The sequence below is a fragment of the Solea solea genome, chromosome 7 (genome assembly GCF_958295425.1).
Source record: "Solea solea chromosome 7, fSolSol10.1, whole genome shotgun sequence".
Classification (NCBI taxonomy): Eukaryota; Metazoa; Chordata; class Actinopteri; order Pleuronectiformes; family Soleidae; genus Solea; species Solea solea.
The window spans coordinates 1,330,888-1,354,970 of NC_081140.1; the positions used below are offsets into that span (position 1 = coordinate 1,330,888).

The 24,083-nt window shown below is 40.5% G+C and overlaps 1 protein-coding gene across 1 annotated transcript in view; it reads right to left on the reverse strand.

The window, feature by feature from the left end:
- Positions 1-24,083, reverse strand: part of pik3cb (phosphatidylinositol-4,5-bisphosphate 3-kinase, catalytic subunit beta) — a 79,779-nt gene that overhangs the window by 53,340 nt on the left and 2,356 nt on the right. The window contains exon 2 of the mRNA XM_058633852.1: positions 13,468-13,547. The gene's annotated coding sequence lies outside the window, so the exon portion shown is untranslated. The remainder of the gene's footprint in view (positions 1-13,467; positions 13,548-24,083) is intronic.

The window sequence follows — 24,083 nt, forward strand, 5'->3', positions numbered from 1 at the left end:
CTAAACAAAACTATTAATGATGAAAACATAGAAATAAATCTAAAATGTGGACAACTGTAATTAAAATGCCAAAAAAAACCTTTGTATATGAAATACAATGTTGAATACATTATAACCGTATGTCTCATTATTATAACTACTGTAGAGATGGCACCATATCCATATCACTTGTTTGTGTCCAATAGTCATTTTAGACCTTTTAAGCTATTTCTGTGGAACAATTAGTCTTCTCCCATAAAGAAGAAATAAACAGCCCACAAACAGTTATTCAGACATACACTCTTACATAACTAGAACAAGAAAACTGAAATGTTATTATTTACAGTGTGAAAATGGGACACAACTCGTCTACAGGCGTCTCCCTACTAAACAAATCTGCACAATAAATCCAGTATTAGTAAATACTGTATATTGCTTTGTGTAAGAAACAAGTGCATCTGTCTGTGGTCATCTGATGAGAGGAGCTCAGGGATCATGCTTATTGCATATTTATTCATCTGTTCTGAACTGCACACATTATTTGGGGTGGATAAAAACTGAGCTCAAATGTTACCATCATCATTATCAATGACAGTTTCATTTGAGGCTCCACATCCCTGTGGAAATTCCCAAACTACACAGGGAAGTGCACAGTACACTCTGTGTACTGTGTACATAGTCAATTCAAGGACGTTTGCACAAATGACGTGTAACAATGTGACTATAAACCACTTGTTTTTTTGCATGTGAGTATTTGTTTGTTTCCAGTTAGTCTGAACCTTCATGACCCATGTGTGTGACAACAGGTATTATTGGAACACCACGCCTTCTTTACAAGTAGCTGTATGCCATTATTTGTGTGACAACCGTCTGGTTTTGCATTTCCAGTCAGTAGTTGTGTAGCTCTGATATCCACAGTTATCCTGTGTGCAGTCAGGGGATGATATAACATATAATATATAATATCATCTCCTCCGAGGAACAAAGAAAAGCGCTGTGGTATCAGCCTCACATTTGAAGAAGCCACTGTTCATTTCACAAGATCATCCAGTACCAGAGAGGTGTCTACGCTATGAAACACCGCTCAAACTTCCAAGGTGACGTCAGCAGCTGCACATAAAACCACAGCACACAATTAAGACTGAGTGTCATATCCTCTTCCTCCAACCCCGAAACTGACCTGCCATATTCCATTTGTTATCTATAGTTACGAGTGTATACACACGGTCAAGCAAACAGCATAGATACAAGGAAACAGAAAGTCCGACTCCCTCTTCACTCTGCATGAGCATTAAACAGCATTTTCACTCTCATAGAGTAAATCAGTGACTTGAACTATGAGGGACACAGGAGCTGCTGATCTACTGCTGCCTTATTTTGCACGTTTTTGTAAATGACACATTTGGATTTAGTGATGGAGGCAGCAAAGGACCCACAACTCCTTAGTGCTGTGTTATAAACTCACTGATGTTGGGAGAGTGAGCAGTAAAAGAAAAGCAGAAAAGATTGTCTAACACAAACACATTAATGATATCAGCATAAATCTTTCTTATTGGCTGAGCCTAAATCAGCCAATAACTGTTGCTTTTCAAAAGCTCATTCACATGCTTTTTTTTTTTTAACTGGTTTTTTGAAACTAGTCTCCTCTTCCGTCTGTCTCAAGTTAAACCAGAACACACAAGGCATATTACATAATGAACTTCCCATGTTGAAAACATGATCTCACAAGCTCCATTTACAGGCAGCATCAGTTTGAACCCGCCCACAACAGTGTCCACACTCATCTGTGTCATGGCTGAGAGCTCATCAGAGCACAAACAAGTGTGTGCAGTCATCACAGCAGAGTCAGAGTCCAGTCAGAGTCCAGTCAGAGTCCAGTCAGAGTCAGAGTCCAGTCAGAGCCGAGTCGAGTCAGAGTCCAGTCAGAGTCCTCTCCACAACGACCGGGTCATACGGGTCATACGTTAATTTAATTAATTTAATTAACTTATTTAACTTATTAAATTAATAAGTACTAGAGCTGGGCGGCATGACCAGAAATCTATATCATGGTATCTTTAAAAATTTCAAAAAGGTTTCACATTTTTTATGCATGACCATGAGTGAGTGAGAAAGGTGCAGTTGAGTGTGTGTGTGTGTGTGTGTGTGTGTGTGTGTGTGTGTGTGTTGGAGTGAATGACTCATAGTTACAGTTACTACCACAGCTCTTTCTTCAGCTAAGCCCTTAGCATGTGTGGTGCAGCAGTGAAAACGGACAATGAGAATAAAGGCAATTCTGATAATGATTTAAACTGTGTAGAAACCAACAATCATGAAAAAAGTGTGGATGATTATATTTGGGTATGACCTTTGTCATTGAAGTATCACCCCCGACATATTCCTGTTCAGATGTAGTCTGTCAGAGATTAGAAAAGGACACGGTTCTCAATCTCCAACTCCTGATTCTGTAGAAGCTGAATTAACCTGATGACGACAGAGAAGTGAAGTCTATAGCAGCTAAAATGGCGGCACATTTGAAGTGACATGCTCCATGGAGGTCCCCAGACTCACCGGACGCCATCACTCCTAGAAAACATCTGCAGATCTGCTGGTAACACCATGAAGTGTGAAAGAGTGAAACTCATTTATCATGGGCATCACTGATTTTGACTCATTTGAAAAGACTTTTTTTTAATTCATAAGTTTTCATCACTAAACCAGTTAACCAAATATCCAACAGTGAAATGGGGATTTCCACGAGCATGTGGCGTCTCATATCAAACACCATCATTGTGCACTAAAAAAGAATGAACTTGTTTTTCACTTTTCACTACAACACAGACCTGAGATTGTGTGAAATGTTGTTTCCTGTTCATACAGATGTTTAAAAACCACAATGAATTAGTTGATTCAATTTTTAACTCAGGACAAGGAGACTGTTGTGTTCTGTTTCATATACTCTCTATTCTAAACAAAATAATGACACTTTCATTTTAGATCAGTGGATGACTTAAAAACACTCACACCAAACTACATTTAACATTTTCATCAGTTTTTCTTTCTCTTCTCAAAGCAGAACTATATTCACGATCTTTACGTTAATGGAACAGCTTCAGAGTCACTGTGATGGATATACTGTTTATTTTGTGGGGCGTTTGGGGGCCGTCTCTACTCCCTCTGCTGTGTGATTGTGAAAAACCAACCATCCACACACACACACACACACACCGGCTATAAGATCAAACCAGTGTTTTCTCCATGTGTTCACTGGCTCTGCAGAAAGTACATGTACAGAGGGGAGGGGTCGTAAATACATGAACTCCAAAACTGTCAAATTTATTTGAGCTTGTGGGATTTCAACTAAATTTTCCATTAAAGTTGAAGTGCAACCAAGAAACATGCCAAAAATACAACTTTTCAGCAAATGTTCTACTGGCTTCAAACAACGTCCCAGCTCCCGGGATCTCATCTCAGAGGGGGGGGGGCACACGAGGAAAAGCAGACGAGAGGAAGGCAAAGCATGGTGACGGCAGCAAATCAGATGTGAAAGTGTGATTTTCCACACCGCCTGATCACAACAGTGAGAAGAGAACAGTGTAGAGAAGCAAACAGGCCAGGGAGGGGGGGCTGACTCAACACTCAGATGTTTCACACCCCCCTCAGAGATGAGAGGGAAAATGGTGAATGGTGAACAAAAGTGCAGAAGGAATCTGTCATGAGGAGGCGATAGTTACGCCTTTCTAAAAAGAGAACGTGACACTGATATGAACGTGGAGACGAGGGCCAACAAAGCTAAACAAATAAAAACCTAGAACCTACAGTTTTAAGGGAAGACAGAGACAAAGATACTCATCCTTCATTTAATAACCGTTACTGACCAAGAGGGCGAAGGAAAGGAAAAGACAATGAAAACCACAGACAGAGAAATAAGAGAAATAAGAGAAATGTGAGAGGGAAAGTGATGAAAGTGTGATACAATGTGTGACTGTAGGGGTGAGACTGGGCTCGGTGTCCTCCACAATAAGCCTCTGTTTTTGGCTGCTGCGTACATGCGTGTGTGTGTGCGTGCCAGTGAGGACAGTCCCGTGCCCTGCACAAACACTGGCCTTGTTTAGCCCTTGCACCACATCAACACTCACAACCAAAGCCAATCCAACCCAGTGTGTCCCTCACACACACACACTGAGCCCCATCAGCTCGTACACACACACACACACACACACACACAAGCTGCAGTAAAAACAGAGGTTGAAAAGGGCAACAGGGTCACATGGTGTCGGTCACACTCTAATCATAAACAACAACACTCTCACACGTACTGATGTTGGTCTTTGCAGAGAACCATCCATCATCCTCCCATGCTCAATCTCTCTTTATCATGGAAATATCAAGTTCATACTGTGTATATTCTTGGTGTTAATATCTTTATATATATATATGTATTATGTATGTATGTTTATTATTTATTATCTTAATGTCCTTGCTGCTGTAACAATGGGGGGCAGGTTAGCAGTGGATATAAAGCTGCACACAGGTTGTTTCTCTTCATTTATGATCTGTATTACATGATCTTAAAATACACTTATTATCTTTCATTTCAGAGAATTCCTGTTTTTTCTGTCTGTGACTTTTTTCTTTCTTTATTATTATTATTATCTTTTTTTATTATGATATATTTTTTTATTTTATTTTTATATAAATATAAATTTATATATAAAATATATATATTTTTATATATATAATTTGTTATATTATATTGATTTATATTGTATTAATATTATTTTATTACTAATAATATATTATTATCTTTGACTTTTTAATGTTAAATGAAGGATGTTTATGTGTCTTAGAATAAATAAAATGAAAGAAAGAGGTGTTAAGTGACTTTTAAAAGTATAAACTTGTGGATTTCATATCATATTTATTTATTATTTATAATATTGAATGCATTTCACTCATTTATTCAATAAAACAAATATGATGATTATCAATGCAACAGCTGTTTGAACCCAGAAGTCATCACAGATACCTTATCACAATTCTGACAATATCCAAAATCTGAGACCATATCTGGTCTCATGTCATGACATAGATCTAATATCTAAGCGTCAGGCGGCTTACTCACACGACAGGAGCTGTAACAGCACATAAGGTCACAAGGGTCATTAGCTACAAACATGAAAACACACATAAGACTAAGCATTATTGATTTAAGACAATAATACTGTGAAAGACTTCACCAACATCCAAACACCTGATGTGTTGATGATTAGAGCAGAACTATATTCACGATCTTTGTTCTCAGAGCAAAGAAATGAAGAAAATACTCACTTTTAAGAAACTTAAACTCTTAAAATCTTGTTTTTATCATGAAAAAAAGCTTCGAACCGATCATCAAAATAGCAGTTGATTAATTTAGTAATCGATTAATAATCGATGAATTGTTTCAGCTCTAGCTATGATATTGAAAGTCTAACGGCTAAAGGCAAACTCTCACCACAACCACAGATCCTTATTCAAAGCAAGTTCCCATCGTTCACCACAGACAGGAAGTCTCCACATGTGCAAAACGTACCATGCTCATCTGACTGTGTGAAACATTCATGTTTGCACTCTCTCTCTTTAGAGACATATGAAATGATTATGTTCATTAATATTTGACACTGGTTTCACCAGCAAATGTGATTGAATAAAATCCAACAACGTAAGTAATAAAATGAAACACACACTGTTGTATCATGGGCTTTAAATCTAGAACACTTTGTGTGTTGGTGCCACGTGAATAAACGTCCCCTCTGTCTCGGCTAAATGTTCCATCCTCGATGAAAAACATTAAATGTCAGACAATTCATGACAAATTCCGCATTTTCAAAAGAATTGCTCAATTCAGTCCGTGTTTTGTGCAAATCGTAGTATATTTCTCCATATTTCTCCACATAGTCCACTCTTGACAATAAATCAAAAGCAGGTAAGACTTTATCTTTAAAGATTGGCGTGGATGAAGATCATGACAGCACAAAGAAAACGTCAGAGAATAAACCTGAACACAAGTGCTGTGACTGATCTCCTTTGTATCATCATCCAATAATAGCAAATAACTGATATGGTTCTTCCTGTTTTGATGTTGAGCAGTATGACAGTATTTCCTCACAGCTGTTCTATGAGAGTGACACAAGACATCAGATCTCCACAATACTGACAAAACACAACATAATACAAGAAATATTCACTGTCCATTATTTCCTTCTTATTTTAACACAACATTTATGGTCGTTTTTAAATTCTACACTGGCTTTAGTCTAAGTTTTGTATTTGTATACATACATTTATATACAAACACACACACACCTCAATAGGGCTGGGCGATATGGCTGAAACACATATCATGATATAACTACTTCATATTGATCGATATCAATAATTATTGAACATTTTTCATGACCCATTATAAATGGAGAACAATAATAATAATAATTAAAAATAATATTTGAACTTTAACACTTTTATTTTAATCCCTCTACTTGTCAGACCACACAGAGGTCTGAACACGTTCACAACATTTTTAAAAGCAAACTCCTCGACAATGCTCTGTGACGAGTCACTGCCTCAGTGATGTCTTTGTAACGTTTAGATGTTTGATCACACGGCCGATGATGTTGTGAGTGAGACACGGGGAAGAGGATGACGCAACCAAACACACTGCCACTCCACAGGCTCTGACCACTCTACAGGCTGCAAGCATGGTAGTAACTAGGTTAGAGTTTGTTCATGCAACCAAACATGCTTCGTCTATTTTTCTAGCACGTTTTTTCTAAACTGTCGCTTGCAAACTTTACATTCAGCTTTTCTCCCCCACCATCTATTTTTGTAAACAGCTGCCACACTGTAAACTGTCTCTCGTGGGTTGGGCTGATCCAAAATAGTGAAAGCAAGGGGGGGTTCTCCGAAGACACACCTGTAAACCTGTCAAACAGCACTTGGTTCTTTCCTCCTGATGAAATTAACACAGCAAAAAATCCACCAATGAGAATTTTGGTCGAGCCGGAAAGTATCGGGCGCGGAGCATCGTGAAGGACTGCTCCCAGCACAACTGTGGACTGATTCCCCTCCTCCCCTCCTGGAGGCGCTACAGGTCTCTCAGTACTCGTACCAGCAGGTTCAGGTTCAAGCTTTTTTCCTGATGCCATCAATTCTAGCACATACTGCACTTTACTGCTCTTTTGTACTTCTGATTTCATTGTCTCTGTACATGTACTCATGTGCGCAATGACAATAAAGTTGAATCGAACTAAAAAGTGCTTGTGGCAACGCAACTCAAACGTCCTGTGCCATAAGACGGCTAATAGAAAACAAATGAATAACTGACACATTGAAAACCACATTAACTCTAACATATTAAATGTAGTGAGTGAGAGGGAGCAGTTACCCCATTCCTGTCACCAGCCGCTCATAACACGGTGAAGTCAACGCCGACTGTGCATCCGTACTGCAACCACACTTCAAAATAACGTCATTATGCCTTTAAACAAACAAGGAGCAGAGCTGCTTGATTGGAGAGGGTGTTTAAGGACGCATGCTGGTCTGCACTGAGACGTTTCAAAAGTGGGAAGTTTGAAAATAGACGATGAGAAAGTCCCGGCGTGTCACACACACAGTCTCACGGCCTCCACAGGGAGCAGCTGCTGATTATAACATGTCACACTGGAAAAAACACACAGACAGAAATAACACAGAGCTCACTGCTGCTGTTTCACTATTTCCCTCCCAGCATCTTGCAACGACACCATTTATCTCACTCAGAGACAAAAGGGCCACACATTGGCACAAGTGCACAGTTGTGTGTTTGTGTGTGTGTGTGTGTGGATGCACAAGCTTGGAATGGAGTTGTTTCTTGGCTGTGGCCTTGGCTGTGGCCTCACTGTAGAGAGGTGACTGTAAATCATATGCTGATGTTCATGCATCAACACATCCACCTGTGTCACACATGCTCAGTGTGCACACACAGGCCTTTCAGGGGTTCAACGATCTTGTGTATGTTTACACTTGGACTTTCATCTTCCCTGATATCTACCAACCAGACAGAGAAGGGGCTGTAATCCAGATTTTAATCCACACACACACACACACACACACACACACACACACACAGGGAGAAAACAAAGCCTGCACGATGATTTAATGAGACATAGTTATTCATTGGTGTAGTCTACATGAATTGCAGGTAAACAAAAAGGGCCAGGATTTCTGTATAACCACTTAAAAATGTGCACTGAAGTCAGCACAGTTTTTTGACACAACGTGCACTCGGGCAATTTGTTTTTGCAAATAAAAAGTGGGTGATTTTCATCACTTTGAGTGTGTGTATCTGTGAGTAGAGTGGGCTGGGTTTAACACGCTCGACTGCACGCTAACGCCTCACATGTAAGCACAGATTCAAGGGGAAAACAAAGCAAGCAACAATTTTTAAGGTGCTTTCAAAAGCATCTTCCCAAGATGTGTCCTTGGTAAATGTTGGAGTGAACGCATGCCTTCAGGATATTTAAGTTCTCTTAACTGATCTACAGTTTGGCATAGTTCGGTTTGATTCTCTGACCAATCCTATCGGCTCAGCTCGCTTGGAACCTCGTCAGAGCAGTTACTACAAAACTACCAGGGACCCTCGCTAATGGAAAAGCATGTTAGCTACAGGCTGCAGCTGCATACTTTTGGAAGCTCCAGCCCCTTTAAAGGAGAGTGTGTCTGCAGAATAATGGACAATGTCTCATCAATTATTAAATTGATTGTTTGACTAACTGCAGCTAGGCGTGTCACGGTCTCTATTGTCAATCGAATATTGATCAAAACTACGTCACAACCTCAACTTTTAAAGGCAAAGGTGGAATCGAGGATTTAACTACGCAGCCAATGTGGGGGCATGGCAGAGGTACAACAGACGACTACACGTTACCTCCTCCCACAAAATTCAACTCAAGTGATAACTAGCACTACAGGCGTTTTAGTAGCATCAGACATGTGACCTTATTCAGTGGTGGAAAATCCTGGATTTAAGCATTTAATTAGCGTACTGGAACCAAGCTACGAAATTAAAACTATGAAGTTGTCTCCTTCCAAGTATTGTGACCTTAAAATCAAAAATCAAACTGAGGATTTGAAGAATTGTGGCACCCATAGCTGCAGCCCTGGACCACAGTACACTGTAGCTGTGCTTCAAATGAAGACAAAAACATACCTACACTGTATTCTTGTATACAATCATGCACAGAAGTATACATGTACATGGACAATGACAAACATCTGCTGTTTTTGTAGACAGGAAATATAATGCATTTCCCTACGCTGCCTTCTATATTTATATTTAGTCAACTTCAGCAGTCAATGCACTATTGTGTAGCTGAACACACACACACACACACACACACACGCACACACACGCTGGTCTGATTATACACAACCAGTACATGATCCCTCAGTTGGCAAGGTCAGTGGCACAAGAAACGTACCACCCAAACATCACTTTGAGAATGCCACCAGGGGCAGGGCTTCCTTACATTGTTTCACAGAAGAAGAAGAAATAAAGTTCATGGTAAAACCAAGAAAGACAACATTTGGGGGAAAAACAAGCAAGACATTTAAGTTCAGTGATAACAGCCATTGTGTATTTCTCATGATAATTATGTGTATGTGTATATGTATATATATATATATATATATATATATATATATATATATATATATATATATATATATATATATATATCAATTCTCAGTCTTTGTTCCTCTCTCTCAGTGCAGTTGGGTCTGCCATTTTTAGACTTATCTAGTTCAGTCAAGGATTTACAACATTTACAGTGGAACCCCCAAAACACTCCACGACTCCAGCTGAGACGGCAGCAGTGAAGTGTAACTTCTGCCCAGCAACAGTGAATACTATTTTTTGATTGGCTGATCGCTAATTCAAGACAGCTGTATGAAAGCACGACACAGAGCAATCCACCTTCACCTTCATCGATTAATGGATCACTAATTTATGTGCGATGACTTTCATCACTAATCAGCGCGTGAGTGTGTAAACTTATTGAAATGCGCGCGTCTCACGCTGAATGCAGCTCTAACCTAACACCGGAAATGCCACAGTAAGCTGCCGCTGCTGCAATATGCCCTCACTGTCAATGGATCATCACACCCACTGTCTGTCTGTCTGTCTGTCTGTCTGTCTGTCTGTCTGTCTGTCTGTCTGTCTGCGTTTACACACAATATGACCAACAGAGGCTTGTTGCGTGAACAGGATGAAGTCTGCCTCTCTGATTGATGCATTTTGATGCATGCAGAGATGTACTGGGCTTTGCTACAGTCCAGAAAAAAGCCCTGTTTTAGAAACAGTGACATGTAAGACTACTACTATTTAATTTACCCAAAAATCCGTCATTTCTACTTGCTCACTATTATAAAATGATTAGGAGCAGTTTGTAGTTACGACTGGTCACACAAGCAGCCTGGATGAATGTCGGCAAACATGGTGTTTCGGTTATTTTTTGCACATTTATTTAAATAAAATACTTTAAATCTGAAGTTGACAATGCATCCTTGTTCATATTTCATCTTCAATAAAACACACAAATCATTCTCTTCCACACATCAAAACCAATCAGATAAACTTAAAAATGCACTGTCATAAAATTAAAATAAATGATTTGGTTTTCAATAGCTGAACACTATTTTTATAGCATAGCTACAAATATTGAATATCATCATTTTTTGAATGAATGCTTAGTTTTGAACATGTTCATTTACCCTTAAATCATTCAACAAAATAATATGTTACCGCTGCTTGTTGTGTCTGCTGCCGTTAGCGTAGTCAAGTGGCACTGGCACCTGAGGTGTGAGCGATATTTTCCTCGGCATGACCCGCCCTACTCTGCCTCTGATTGGCTCAACAGTCCTCATGCCTAAAGTGAACCAATCTAATCAGTGATAGCAGCGAGTACCAGCCAATTAGAGGCAGAGGAGGGTGGGTCATGGCTTCACCATCCTTGAGGATAAAATGGGCTCTGGCTCACAGATATTACTGAAAGCTGACTGGAAAATAAGTAGGTATACGCCGTATACGGCCGTATACCCTGGACTACACTTGGTTATTTACTGTATATACTTATGTACTGTTTACAGTACTATCAAGAAAAGTATGAAACATATGTATATATGAAGATTAATGAACGAATGAATGACTTTGGGTCGTTGTTTTTTTCAAGATGAAATATTCCTGATATGCCTTTGAAAGTTCTTATGGATGTTACCAACCTGTTATGTTCATATACAGCAAGTTACATTACTAAAGAGATACACACACATCCCACCACAGTCTCCTAAAATCCTGTGGGAAACACTGTCATGACGTCACAGTGGGGGCGTGGTTAAAGCCTCCATTCCACCTCTGCTTTCGAAGGTCGAGACTGTGACATTGTTTCGATCAATATTCCATTTACAACGGCGATGGCGACACCCCTAATGCAACTCTGACTGCACAGGTGACAATAAAATCAGCAACAGCATTTCAGCTGAGTCATGTTGTGGGCTGTTACAGTCTGTGCAGAGTGAAGCATGCAATATATGGGATTTTACTTCCTGGATTTGTCTGATTTTTTTATTTTGATGGTATCGGCTCATGCGTAGTATTAGACACAAAAAGTGGTGTTGTGCCATCCCGAGTAAAATGTGAGGAAAATGAGGATTCACAGAGAAAAACAAGTTCGATATTATTCCCTAGAATATATTAGCGATTTATTTTCTGTGAGGATTTTTGAAGTGCCATTAAAACTGTGGTGATTATAACATACAGAGGCGGAGTCAGTGGAATGATCATTAAGACAGGGTACAGCATGAGTAATTGGATGAAGCTATTTTTCCATGGTGGAGTGGGCGTGAAGGTGGGGGCTGGAAGACATCTGTACTGATTATTGATCGCTGCGCTGACTGATAACAGGAAATGTGTTGTTGTTGTTTTTTATGCTGCATCCAGTCAATCACATTTACCGTGAGTATTTGCACACTTCAAAGAACCTGTAGAATGCCTTTAATAAAGCTCAAGAGTGTATATCAATAAATCCTTTTTATTCATCTACTCTACTACATAATAGGAAGTGGACTTGTACACGGCACTTGGTGACAATCAGTGTAAGATTGATTGAATTGGGTCAGTCGTGCAGAGAGAGCCAGAGTTTAGTTTGGTTCATTTTACATTCACATCTGCTCTGAAAATAAACATCACTGGGCAACTGCTAATTACAGGTGTGAGAGCACATGAGCTGGTTCTATCTAGAGCTGCAACTAACCATTCACCATTCAAACTAACCAAATCACCATCGATTAATCTGTTCCCAAAATGATTCACTTTAAATGATTTCTTTGTTTTCCAGAGCAAAGAAATAAAGAAAATACTCACATTTAAGAAACTTAAACAATCGGAAATGTTGTTTTAATCATGAAAAAAAAACTTCAAACCGATGAAGTGATTATCAAAATAGTTGTCGATTAATTTAGTAATCGATGAATTGTTTCAGCTCTAGTTATATCAACAGACTGAATAGACATATAGATGCTTTATCTCTCTGATTGCTAAATGAAGGATATTTACACGTGTTACAAACATGACATTGCCGATAAATATAGTGAATAAATGGCGTTTAAGTGTATTTCACACATGTGATGATTATCAAAGCAACAGCCTAAGAACATATCTTGTCTCATGTCTCCATGTAGATATAATATTGATATAGTGACCAACCCTACCACACACACACCCAGGGAGAACATGCAAACTCCATACAGAAGGTCATTGATCAAAACGGGATCCTGACCTGCGACCTTCTTGCTGTGGGACAACAATGCTAGCCACTGCTCCACCATGTCGCCCTGAGTTCAATTAAAATCCAAAAACCTTTGTCTGAAATGTCTGAATAACAAAACACAACAACAATGAACTCAACAGTTCCAATATTTAAAACTTCCACACAACGAGCTGCTGTGACACAAGAAAATGAGCTGCTGGGGATTATACAGTGCATATGTATATATATATACACAGTGTATATATATATATATATATATATATATATATATATATATACTGTATGTGTACAAGTGTGATGGAGCCACACTGGTCTCTGATGTCAAAGTAAAGCACGCTGGCCCACTTCCACACATTCCCTGCCTGTCAGGACGGAGCCTACTCTCCCAGATTCCAGCCAAGCCAGAGCTCCATTCCTCCTCTCCCACAGTCGCACAGAGGGCCGTGCATGTGTGTGCGCGTACACACACACAGACACACAGACACAGACACACAGACACACAGACACACACACACGCACACACACACACACGCACACACACACACACTAACATGGACACACACACACACTCACTCTCTCTACAGGTAAAGTAGGTCAGAATGATTATCAAAGATAATTACTACAGCGTGCTCATGGAGACAGACGAGGAGGTGTTTTTTTTTACCTGCTCTTTCCAAGATTCTCTTATTTCCTGTGTCTCTGCTCCTCACTGGGGACGTGTGGACAGCATCTGGGAAACTGCATCTGTCAAACAAAGACACAAATTTACATTTACACATATGTACAGTATATATACATACATACAAACATGCATGTGGTTCATGGGAAGTGTGTTGTTGGAGAACCTCTGTAGCCTTCAGCTTAGGGCTGCAATAATCCATTCATTCATACATTTATTATGGAACTGCAACTTGGTTTGAATTTTTAATTAATCGAGTAATCATTTGGTCCATAAAATGTCAGGAAATTGTTGTCAAATGTCTTAATAATCGATTGATCAAATAACTGGTTCAGCCCTAATTTCTAAATTAATTGTGAACTCATTTTATAAATGATAAATCACTTTGAATGGTTCTTTTTAATAATTAAAACAAGTTGACGGCCACCGTAGCGCTGACCCAGCTCCTGATATAAATATAAATTCATGGAAAACAAATTGTAAGAAATTATAAACTGTTAACACACTGGACCTTTAAATGCGTGTTGATACTGTACAGTATGTAATACTGTACATATGATTTATGAGCAGCAGAGAGGCCCCGGCTGTCTCGTCCTTACAGATAAGACAACTGAATGTCCCCTCTGCCCCACACTGTCCTTTCCTTCTGCGTCTCCTTTTTCTGACACCTGATCATTTCCCTTTGGCTCAATGTCCTCATGGCAGAGAGACAATATTAGAAATCACTGACGAGGCGGATATTTGCCTGAACAAGAGGATGCATCTGGTCTATAATACATCTGATTTAGGGTATGATTCATCAACTCCATTTTAAGAGTGTTGTACAAGGACATGTTATAAATATATATATTGGAAGGAATACTGATTACTTATCGTTACACTAGAATTAGAGATGCAATAATTTATCAATTAATACAATATTCATTCACTACTAAATGAATCAGCAACTATTTTGACAATCGATGAATCACTCTGAGCGTTTTCTGATTCATTAACACAAGCTTCCTGATTGTTTTTAAGCTTCTTAGATATAAAACATCATCACTTTGAGGTACGGGAAACATCTTATGGATCAAACCACTAAGAGATGAACTGAGAAAACAAGTGACAGACAGAAGGACTGTGAGACTCCTGACTCTGTGACTGAACTGTGACCTTCATGATCTTCAGATGGACAACACACTTAGAATGTAACAAAGCTTTTCCCTGCGACAACACTAAGGTTGTTGTTGCACATCTTCTATTATAAACAAAGATACTCTATGAGATGTGTAACATTAAGATAAAGGACTATCATAAATGACAATAGGCATATATATGACATACGTCTACAGTTTAGAGAGCTAGGAAGCAGGATGCTAAGTGGGCGTGATCGCAAATAAATGCTGTACACAGTACAATAAACACTGATGACACACAACTCACACACACACACACACACACACTAATTGAGGCCAGTAAACTTCCTGTTTTTGTCCAGTGGTTAAGATTCTCTATCGTGTTTATCAGGGTGTGACACAGAAGATCAGAAAAATAACTTTGAGTCAGTCATTAACCATGACATCATGTTTGCAGCAAGGGTGAAGGATACGTTGACAGGAACAGGTGAGACTGAAAGTGGCTCTGTTGCTGTCGTAGATGTTAGCACAATGATGAAACTCACAGGTCACTGAGGCCAGAGATGGACAGTGTTTCAACTCCTCAACTGAAAACAGCTCAAAGCATCACGTGATCCACACCAGAGATTTGAGCAGAGACAGAGGATTCAGTGTGGACTGAGGGACAGACCCAAAATGAGCTCTGCCCTGGGTCTCTATGAAAACACTCTGTTTGAGTTTGTTTTTGGGCTGAGGCTGAAATTTAAATCCATTTAATCATAGATCGTAAAAACATAACATGGCCACAAAGTGATATCTCACACATCTCTGCATGACTTTGGATCGCTCAACATCAAAAAACCTTTTATGTTTATTAAGAACTCTTTCCGTCCTCATCGAACTATCTGAGCGCGTTTGTGTTGACTGAAATGGACAAAAACACGTCAAGCCAGTCAGACTTCACAGGCCAGCCTTGCTGAATCAGTTTAACAGCAGCTCAACACCAGTGTGTGTATTATGTGTGATTATCTTGGCACAACAGTGGTTGATGACAAAAGAGCACAGCAGTGAAAAGATAAAGCTACGAGGGATGAGTCCATACGATACTCTGCATCATTAGCGGTCCCATACAGGTCAAAATGATAATTAACAGATGGGATATGGGACAAATAAAGATGTCAAATCCTATATATTGCATGCATAACTAGGCACAGAGTGTAAACATGTAAATACAAACCAGCAGTAGCCTTTTAGCTGAGTCATGTTGTGGGCTCTTTAAGAATATTTGTTACAACCTGACGTATGAAACAACAGCACAGTCTACAGAGGGAAGACGTGTTCAGGTTGTGACTAAGTTGTGACTAAGTTGTGACTAAGTTGTGACTAAGTTGTGACGTTGCTTTGCCGCTGTTGTTTAAGCAAACACGGTCCTTCATGAGACTGGAGCCGTTTGGGAGGGATAATAACAGTCTGCAGCACAGTGTGCATATTAGTGGTTAGTCGTGATGGTTTCAAGTGTTTGTGTGTATCTATTGTTCCGACACAAAAGGGATTAGACTGCTGCACGTGGAAGAAGGAAACTAGACCTACTACCAACCAGACACTTACGTAACGGGGTAATGACTGAAGGGATTAAATACGTAGGGCTGTAATCAACCAAAGACACTCTCGGTCCACTGAAGCCCTGAACTTTCCACTCTAAATTCTGACGGCGTTTTGCATCACGTGCATCTGCGCAATATCATAGCCCATGATTTATGAAAGTATACTATGTCAACTTGTGATATCAGCACAAGAACTGTTGAGGAATATTAGTAGAGTATAGTAGAGAGGATTTGTCTCATGTCCTCACACAGAGACACTGGACAAAGGAGCTCAGCTTCACGGATGAGACACAAACGAGTGCGTCTGCAGTTATAAAACCAATCAACGATTATTAGACTAAAACATGAAATATGCTAATTCTGATATGATCATGTACTCAAAACAGACAGAGCAACATTACACAGACAAGTTAGTTAGCGAGTTTATATGATATGTTAGTGATATGATATGAAATATGAAAACTGTTGCTGACAAACTTTGCATTAGACTTTTTTATCAGCATCTATTTTTGTAAAATGCTGCCACACTGTGACGTCTGTGACGTGTTAGAGGACGACTGACTGTAGCTCAACATGAAATAATTGGGCTAATCCAAAATAGTGAAAACAAGGGGGGTGTTCTCTAAAGACACGCTGTTACCTGTGAAACAGGGGTGCTCTGAAAACACCCCCATTAGGTACATTCCACCAGATGAAATCTAATTAACCATAGACTGTATGAAATTAACACGGAAGAAAGTCGACTTATGGACCAGAACGTATGGACTGATAAATGGACCAGTGGACCAGGACTTTACAGCCCGAGAAAGATGCCTTAATTCAAATGAATGCTGTCCTTTGAGTCAGTGACTGGATAATAAAGGTGATTAAGTGTGTGTATACATTGTTATATATACTTATTTGAATAAAGCTTTATTTAAAATAAAGATTTGTACACAGTGCAAATGTCGTATGTGCAGGCTCAACGGTGCATTTATGAAGCACTACAGCATTGAGGGTCATTTCGGGGGGTCTTGTGTGGATGAAGACATTTCCTGAAAACTTGTGTGTGGATGGTGCTGGAAACACAAGCATCGCTGTTGAGGTTAATGAAGCAGCAGTTGTATATGGTGATAAATCAAAGTCATATGTGTCTATCATGGCCTCTGCAAACTCATTATACAAGCCCTGCATACTGTAGATCCAGGAGATCCAAACCAGATTTGAACATGTTTTTTAACAGTACAACTTACATACAAATGCACTGTTTTATAATAATTGAATTGTAATTGTCACAATTATCATTTTTAAAAGGCAATGTCACTAAATCTAAGCCACGAAAAATCTGGTGGGTTTCAACTCCTCACAGCTGAGCTAACGGTGGTGTCACATGATTGAGGCCAATTTTCTGTCAGACACACACACACACACACACACTTCCTCTCTTCTCCACCCATCCTTTCTCACAGGAATGAGAGGAATGCACAATCTTAAAACTGTGGAGCTCATCAGCAGCAAAGTAGCCACTCTCATTCACCTTGGGGTGCACACACACACACACACACCAGCATGTTCTGCTTTCACTATGCTCATGAATATCCTTGGATTCACCTGAAGGGCAGTGAAAGTTCCTTTTGTAAACAGGTGGTTTTCAGGCCCCGGAACATTACATAATAATCCAAATCTCCTGGATGGCATTCCCTCTGCTAACACCATCCAATTTCTCTCACCGTGCCTGGCAAACACTAAACCCTGAGGTTAAGTCGCTAAAAGCTAGTGAGAAATACTTCTACCATGATGGATAACTGGAGTCAGCTGAGCATGTTTGTGTGAAAAAGCAAGTGAGGGCTGCCTGGAAGAGTAAGAATGGATTTAAACCCTTCCAGCTATGCTCTTGAATGTTCCCAAAATCCCCTCCAGTAAAGACGATTTAGTGAGTGACCTGGAAACATGCAGGAGGAATGCAGGAGGAATGCAGGAGGAATGCACCACTACAAACATTTCACTCACAGTCCAAAGTGAGTGTGGTTTAAAGGGCCTGCTACATTTGACCCTGCGTCATCACTGACTTTCAACAAACGTTAGATTAAGGTTAGGGATTAACTGGTAAAGGTTAGGGAAGAATAGTTCGTTACAGTTCCCCCTCTACACACAGTCAATCAGTTACTGTACATGTGTCCATCTGATCAAAGGTACACACACACACACACACACACACACACACACGTTTATGGACTGTGCAAACACACTTTATGACAAAACACTCACTGTAACTGCTGTTAAATATTTTTAACTGTTCATCTGTTTGATAAGGCAGCTGTTTTTTGGTCCATAACGAAGTTCTAAAAAAACAAACACACAAATCCTTTAACTTACACTCGGGAGCAAAACTTATTTTTAACTATCAGAATTTGGTCCGAATAACTATTGATACTCTTTGGAACTTTCCATGATATCGCCTAACTTTACCTGAGACCAAACTGTCGCACCATAATAACCATAATAACAACAACACAGTACGTTTACATGACATTTGTCCGACTTCAACTGGACTTTTAAAACTCATGTAAACATATTCTTCGCATTAAATTTAAAAGGATCAGGTCAGTACTTTTTCTTGGACTGACGAGGAGACCAATTTTATGCTTCATCCACTTGAAGAATTTAATCATTTTAATCTAATGTGTGTTAGGAAGGCTAGAGCTTGACATGCTAACAACTAGGTTCATGCTAAACTGCCTCATACTAAGAAGCTGAAAGGGGGTGTTTGACTCCCTAGCGGAGACGAGGCCGTCACACGTAATTCAATGAATTAATTTCCCACTGGCTGACATGGCGACATGCTCCTTTAGATCCAACAGGATCAACACGTGCTCTCAGCAGAGGGTGAGTGGGACAGACTGTTCATGTGTCATCATCAGCAGACAGGGAACATGTGCCTGGAAGACGAGTTGCCATTGAGACGTGAAGTTCAACCTCTCAAGTTACGGAGTGGAGGTTGGAGTCACTTGGGAAGCAGCAACGCCATCTATGAATCTAAGGCTGCCACAATTCCCACATCAAACTATCGTACAAGCAGAAAGACACTGAATCACCATGACAACTACAGGTGTCATACCACAGGTGACTGTTTGGTTAGTACAAAGGTATTTATGTGTCCTTTACAACAGGCCATTACAGACTAGTCAACTTGCTGACTTTACTTGAGATTAAAGGAATCGCTCAGCATTTTAAGGAGTGGTTGTATGAGACACTTATACGTACTGTTTACTGACTGTCATTGCTGTTGCTCAAGAAACAGATGCGGTAAATGAAGTCTTTTTGTGCGCTGTAAACTGCTCACTCTCCACACAAACACTGTCACTTTACTTACATCACAGCACAGAGGAGTTGGTGATCCACTGCTACCGACATCAGTAAGTTCAAATGTGTTGTTTCCACTTCTCCCCACGGTGACAAACAGAGGCCGTCAGAGGCTTGCTGTGTGAATGGGGTGAAGTCTGCCATCTCTGATTGTCTTGTTTGGTCTTGAAAATGGTGCAGGAGTCCCCAGGTTTTTAAACTCTTGGTGGCACCTTAGGTCATTAACATCACCATCATACCAGGGAAGCTGTCAACTTGTGTCCTGGACCACATCCCATCCCACCTCATCAAGGACTGTTTACCAGCTATCTCCATCACAGAAATCATCAACTCCTCCCTCAGCTCTGGTTCAACCATTCCAATCCAGCTTCCGTTCACAACACAGCACTGAAACAGCCCTCCTCAAAGTCACCAACGACATCCTCCTCTCCGCAGACTCTGGTCAACTCAGCATCCTCATCCTCCTGGACCTCACTGCAGCTTTTGACACCATCAACCACACCATTCTTCTCTCCCACCTTCAACCTTCCCTCAGCATCACCGGCACCGCCCCCTCCTGGCTCCAATCTTACCTCACCGACAGACAACAGTTCATTCACATCAACAACTTCACCTCCTCCACAGTTTCTCCCTCACTGTCGACACCTCCACCCTCTCTCCATCCCTTCACAGTCGCAATCTTTGACAATAACCTCTCCTTTGAACACCATATAAAAACAAATCACCAAAACTGCCTTTTTTCACCTCAAAAACATCGCCCGACTCCGCCCATCACTCTCTTTCTCCATTGCAGAAACCCTCATCCACGCCTTCATCACCTCCAGAATCGACTACTGCAACAGCATCCTGTACGGCTCACCATCCAAAACCTTAAATAAACTCCAGTACATCCAGAACTCTGTTGCCCGTCTGCTCACCCACACCCACACTCACGACCACATCACCCCCGTCCTCCAAAACCTCCACTGGCTCCCGGTCCCACAACGCACTCCATAACCAGGCCCCTTCCTACCTCACTGACCTGCTCCACCGCCACAACCCATCCCGCAGCCTCCGCTCATCCGATGCTAACCTCCTGACTCCACCTCCCAGGACCAAGCACCGCACCTAGGGCGACAGAGCCTTCTCAGTTGCTGCCCCTTCCCTCTGGAACTCACTCCCCAAACAGATCCACGACTGCACCGACCTTCCAACGTTCAAGTCACTGACAAAAACTCACCTTTTTAAAATTGCTTTTAATGTTTAGCTCAGTCCATTGTGTTTTTCTTTGTGATTTTTCCATTTGATGTTGTTTACCTGGTACCAGGTACTATGCTAGTGGAAACGCTACTTAAACTGTGCCGTGGCGAGGCGAGTAGAGCCGGTGGAAATGCACCATTGCACCTCCTCTGTTCAAGGAAGGTCGCTTTAACCTAAGAGGTCAAAAACTTGCAAATCAAAAGGACACAAACTATAGTCTCTAGTCAGGAAAAGCTTTCTAACTATGAGATAAAATGGCCAACATTTGCTTAAGATAAATGGACACAGACTTTATAAAAAGGTGAGCCTTTTGTAAAGCAGCTCTGTTTTTCTTGTGTCCTTACTGGCAGCAATGTTTTAAAATGTTATAAAACACACTTCAAAATATGAGCTAGCTTTGCAGGCCCAGTGCTATACTGGCATCTCAGCCTTTCATGAACTGCTCAATGACTGTTTAGACAGACTCTCCCTTTATTTTCCATTTCTACTGCATGTAGAAATGATCAGTCACAATGACGGGTTAATATTGTGCTCTATCAATGTGTGTTTTTGACTTGAAACAGCAACTTAAATAAAAAACCATATCACCCACTCCTATTCTCAGTTAAGAAATGATTTTCTCACGTGTTGCAAGGTGAGCAAATGGAAGCACGTTTTCATGTCTGATACAATATCACCTACCAATACCAATATCAGTCATTTTACATCTCTTTGACAATGAGGCTGTTAATAACACATCAGTGCTAGCCATGTCAAGCTGTTGCCAACTGAATAACAAATATTTCTCTGCCATGAAGAAGAAATAAACATCCCACAACATGACTCAGCTTATATACTGCTGCTGAATTGTATTTACATTACAGATGTTTGGATTGTATAGGTTAGGATTTTGTATCTGATCCAGTGATCTGACCAATTTCAAATATCATGAGCTCACTCCTATCTTAAATGTGATTATGTTAATGTCAAAATAGTTCAATAGTTTTTAAAAGCATCGCTCATGTCTACCACTGTACCTCCTCTGACATTTCTCTCACTCTTCACTCCTTTTCCTTCTCTTCTCTCTCCCACTGTCTTCCCTGCATTCCTCAGCAGGTCCTGGCTTGCTATGCATTAAAGTGGAAAACTCCAAAAAGGTCACTCTCATTCCTTTCTACAGCAGCTATAGCATTTCCATGTTATGTATAATTTCACAAGGAGCAGTAGGGAGTGGCTTCCACTGGAAGTGAAGACTGTGACTGTGTGACTTCAAAAGACAAGAGTGATCATGCAAGTTAGCATTCACACACACACAAGCATGAAAAACACAAAAAGAATGTATCATCTCCCTTTCATGCTATTGTGTGATGGGCTGTTGCATAAGCCTGGTGCAGACTGAGGCACCAGGTGAATGCGTGAGGAGACGAGAGAGTGGAGGGAAAATGCTGTAGTATATATGCCAGGCCTGTATGTGGCGCTGTGCTGCTGCTGCTACAGAAACGCACCATAACGTAAAGAAGACGACTTCCAATCAGAATGAGTGTTGTTGATGACGTACAGTCCAAACATTGAACTCGGCAGGGGATCGCTAGATTGTGTTTGTTTCCCAAAAACCTGTTCTTTGCATTAAACAAGAAAAAACAATCCCAAAATGTGTGAAAATGTATAACAGACAAAGAAAAACAAAGAAAACATTGCATTTTTCCTTCATGACCATTTGAAATCCATCATGGTGGAACACAGCCAAGATAATGAAAAAATATCACTGTCCAAATACTTAATGATAGCACTGTGTGTTTGCTTTAATATGCTGTTACACCTCGATGTTTCCTAACGCTACACTCTCCACTTGACGAGCCATTGAGCACAAACAGTGTGTACAGTAGAAATGGCTGTATGAACTCTTATAATATGATAGTTCATGGTATGAACAGGGCACTATGTACAGTGCCCTGAGATAATGTATGTTATGATTTGGCGCTATACAAATAAAATTGAATTGAATTGAATTGAATTGAATTATGTTTGTTGTTTTTCACCTGTGGTTATCTAAGGTACTTGACACAGTCAGCAACAACTGCGCTGTGTGCATCCACTGTGTGCCAGGAACCAACGTATGACATGCAAGTGAAGACCAGGGAAAATGGATTTTGGCCACATAACAATCTGCCCCTTTTTCAGCTGGATATGTAAGATTGTAAATTCCCCCCTTAAAGCCAACAAAAGAAAGGGAAAGTAAAATAGTATGATAAGGAAAGGGTACAACTTGTTCTGCTTAGACGCGTGCCTGGTTTCTCAGTAGAGGCCAGCTTTGAGACTACGTAAATCTGGCTGGGTATAAAGAGCTGTATTGTTGGTCCATGTCTGTGGAGTGACGTCGGTTGGCCTTATCAGTGTTCTCTAACTCTACCTCTGAGGGGGCCTCTGCTGTGCAGACCCCACCCAGGACGGGGCTTCCAGCACCGCTGCCTGAGTGAAATAACATCAGCATTACACTGGAAATGCTAGGCTAACACGAAGCTAAAGACGATGCAGATATTGTGAGTGTGTTTGCATTTTCATGATGGCAGTGCTTTTACGTGGCTGCACGCATGACAGAGACAACAGCTGAAGCAATATGGTCATTTAAAAGAAGACAAACATGAAGTGTCACATGACACGTTGCCACACTGACCATGTGGAACATGTGCCTCAGGCTTGTTTAGGGGTTGACAATAGAATACAACCCTGTGTGTGGCTGTAGTGAGTAACTTTAACAAAAATATCAAGTCGTGCTTTACACAACACACCGCAGTGCACACAGGAAGTGATTTGTTTCACATAATGACTAATGGAGACAAGGCGGAAGCACAACACCGCGCTAGTAAAGTGCCCCAACAAAAGGTTTCATAAGTGGCTTCTACTGCTCAAAAGAAACCTGGACTATGGATGTTCATGATTAAATGTTATACGATTAAATGCAGTCAGAAATGTAACTACACATACCAACAGAGGGTGCCCATCAACCAAAGCACTAACTTAATTAGCAGGAGAAGAAGCCAAAATGCCTTTAAATGAAGCCAGTTGATGGTTAAATGGTCCACTGGTGGGGTTTGATGACGGGAGTCTGGCATGGCTGCCACTATACAAACACTGCTGCACTTGTCGTGTTGGCGTCACAGTCAGTCAGTCGTACACGTCATATGTTGCACTTAATGTTGCTCCTCTACGATCATTCATGTTAGTATCTGACTGCAGCATCACTTTCTTTGAGCAGCTTTAAATCAACAGCCCTGTCGTTGTATTAGGCTCACATTACTCATGTACTGCTAATATAACGTGTCTGACATTTTCTCAAAGA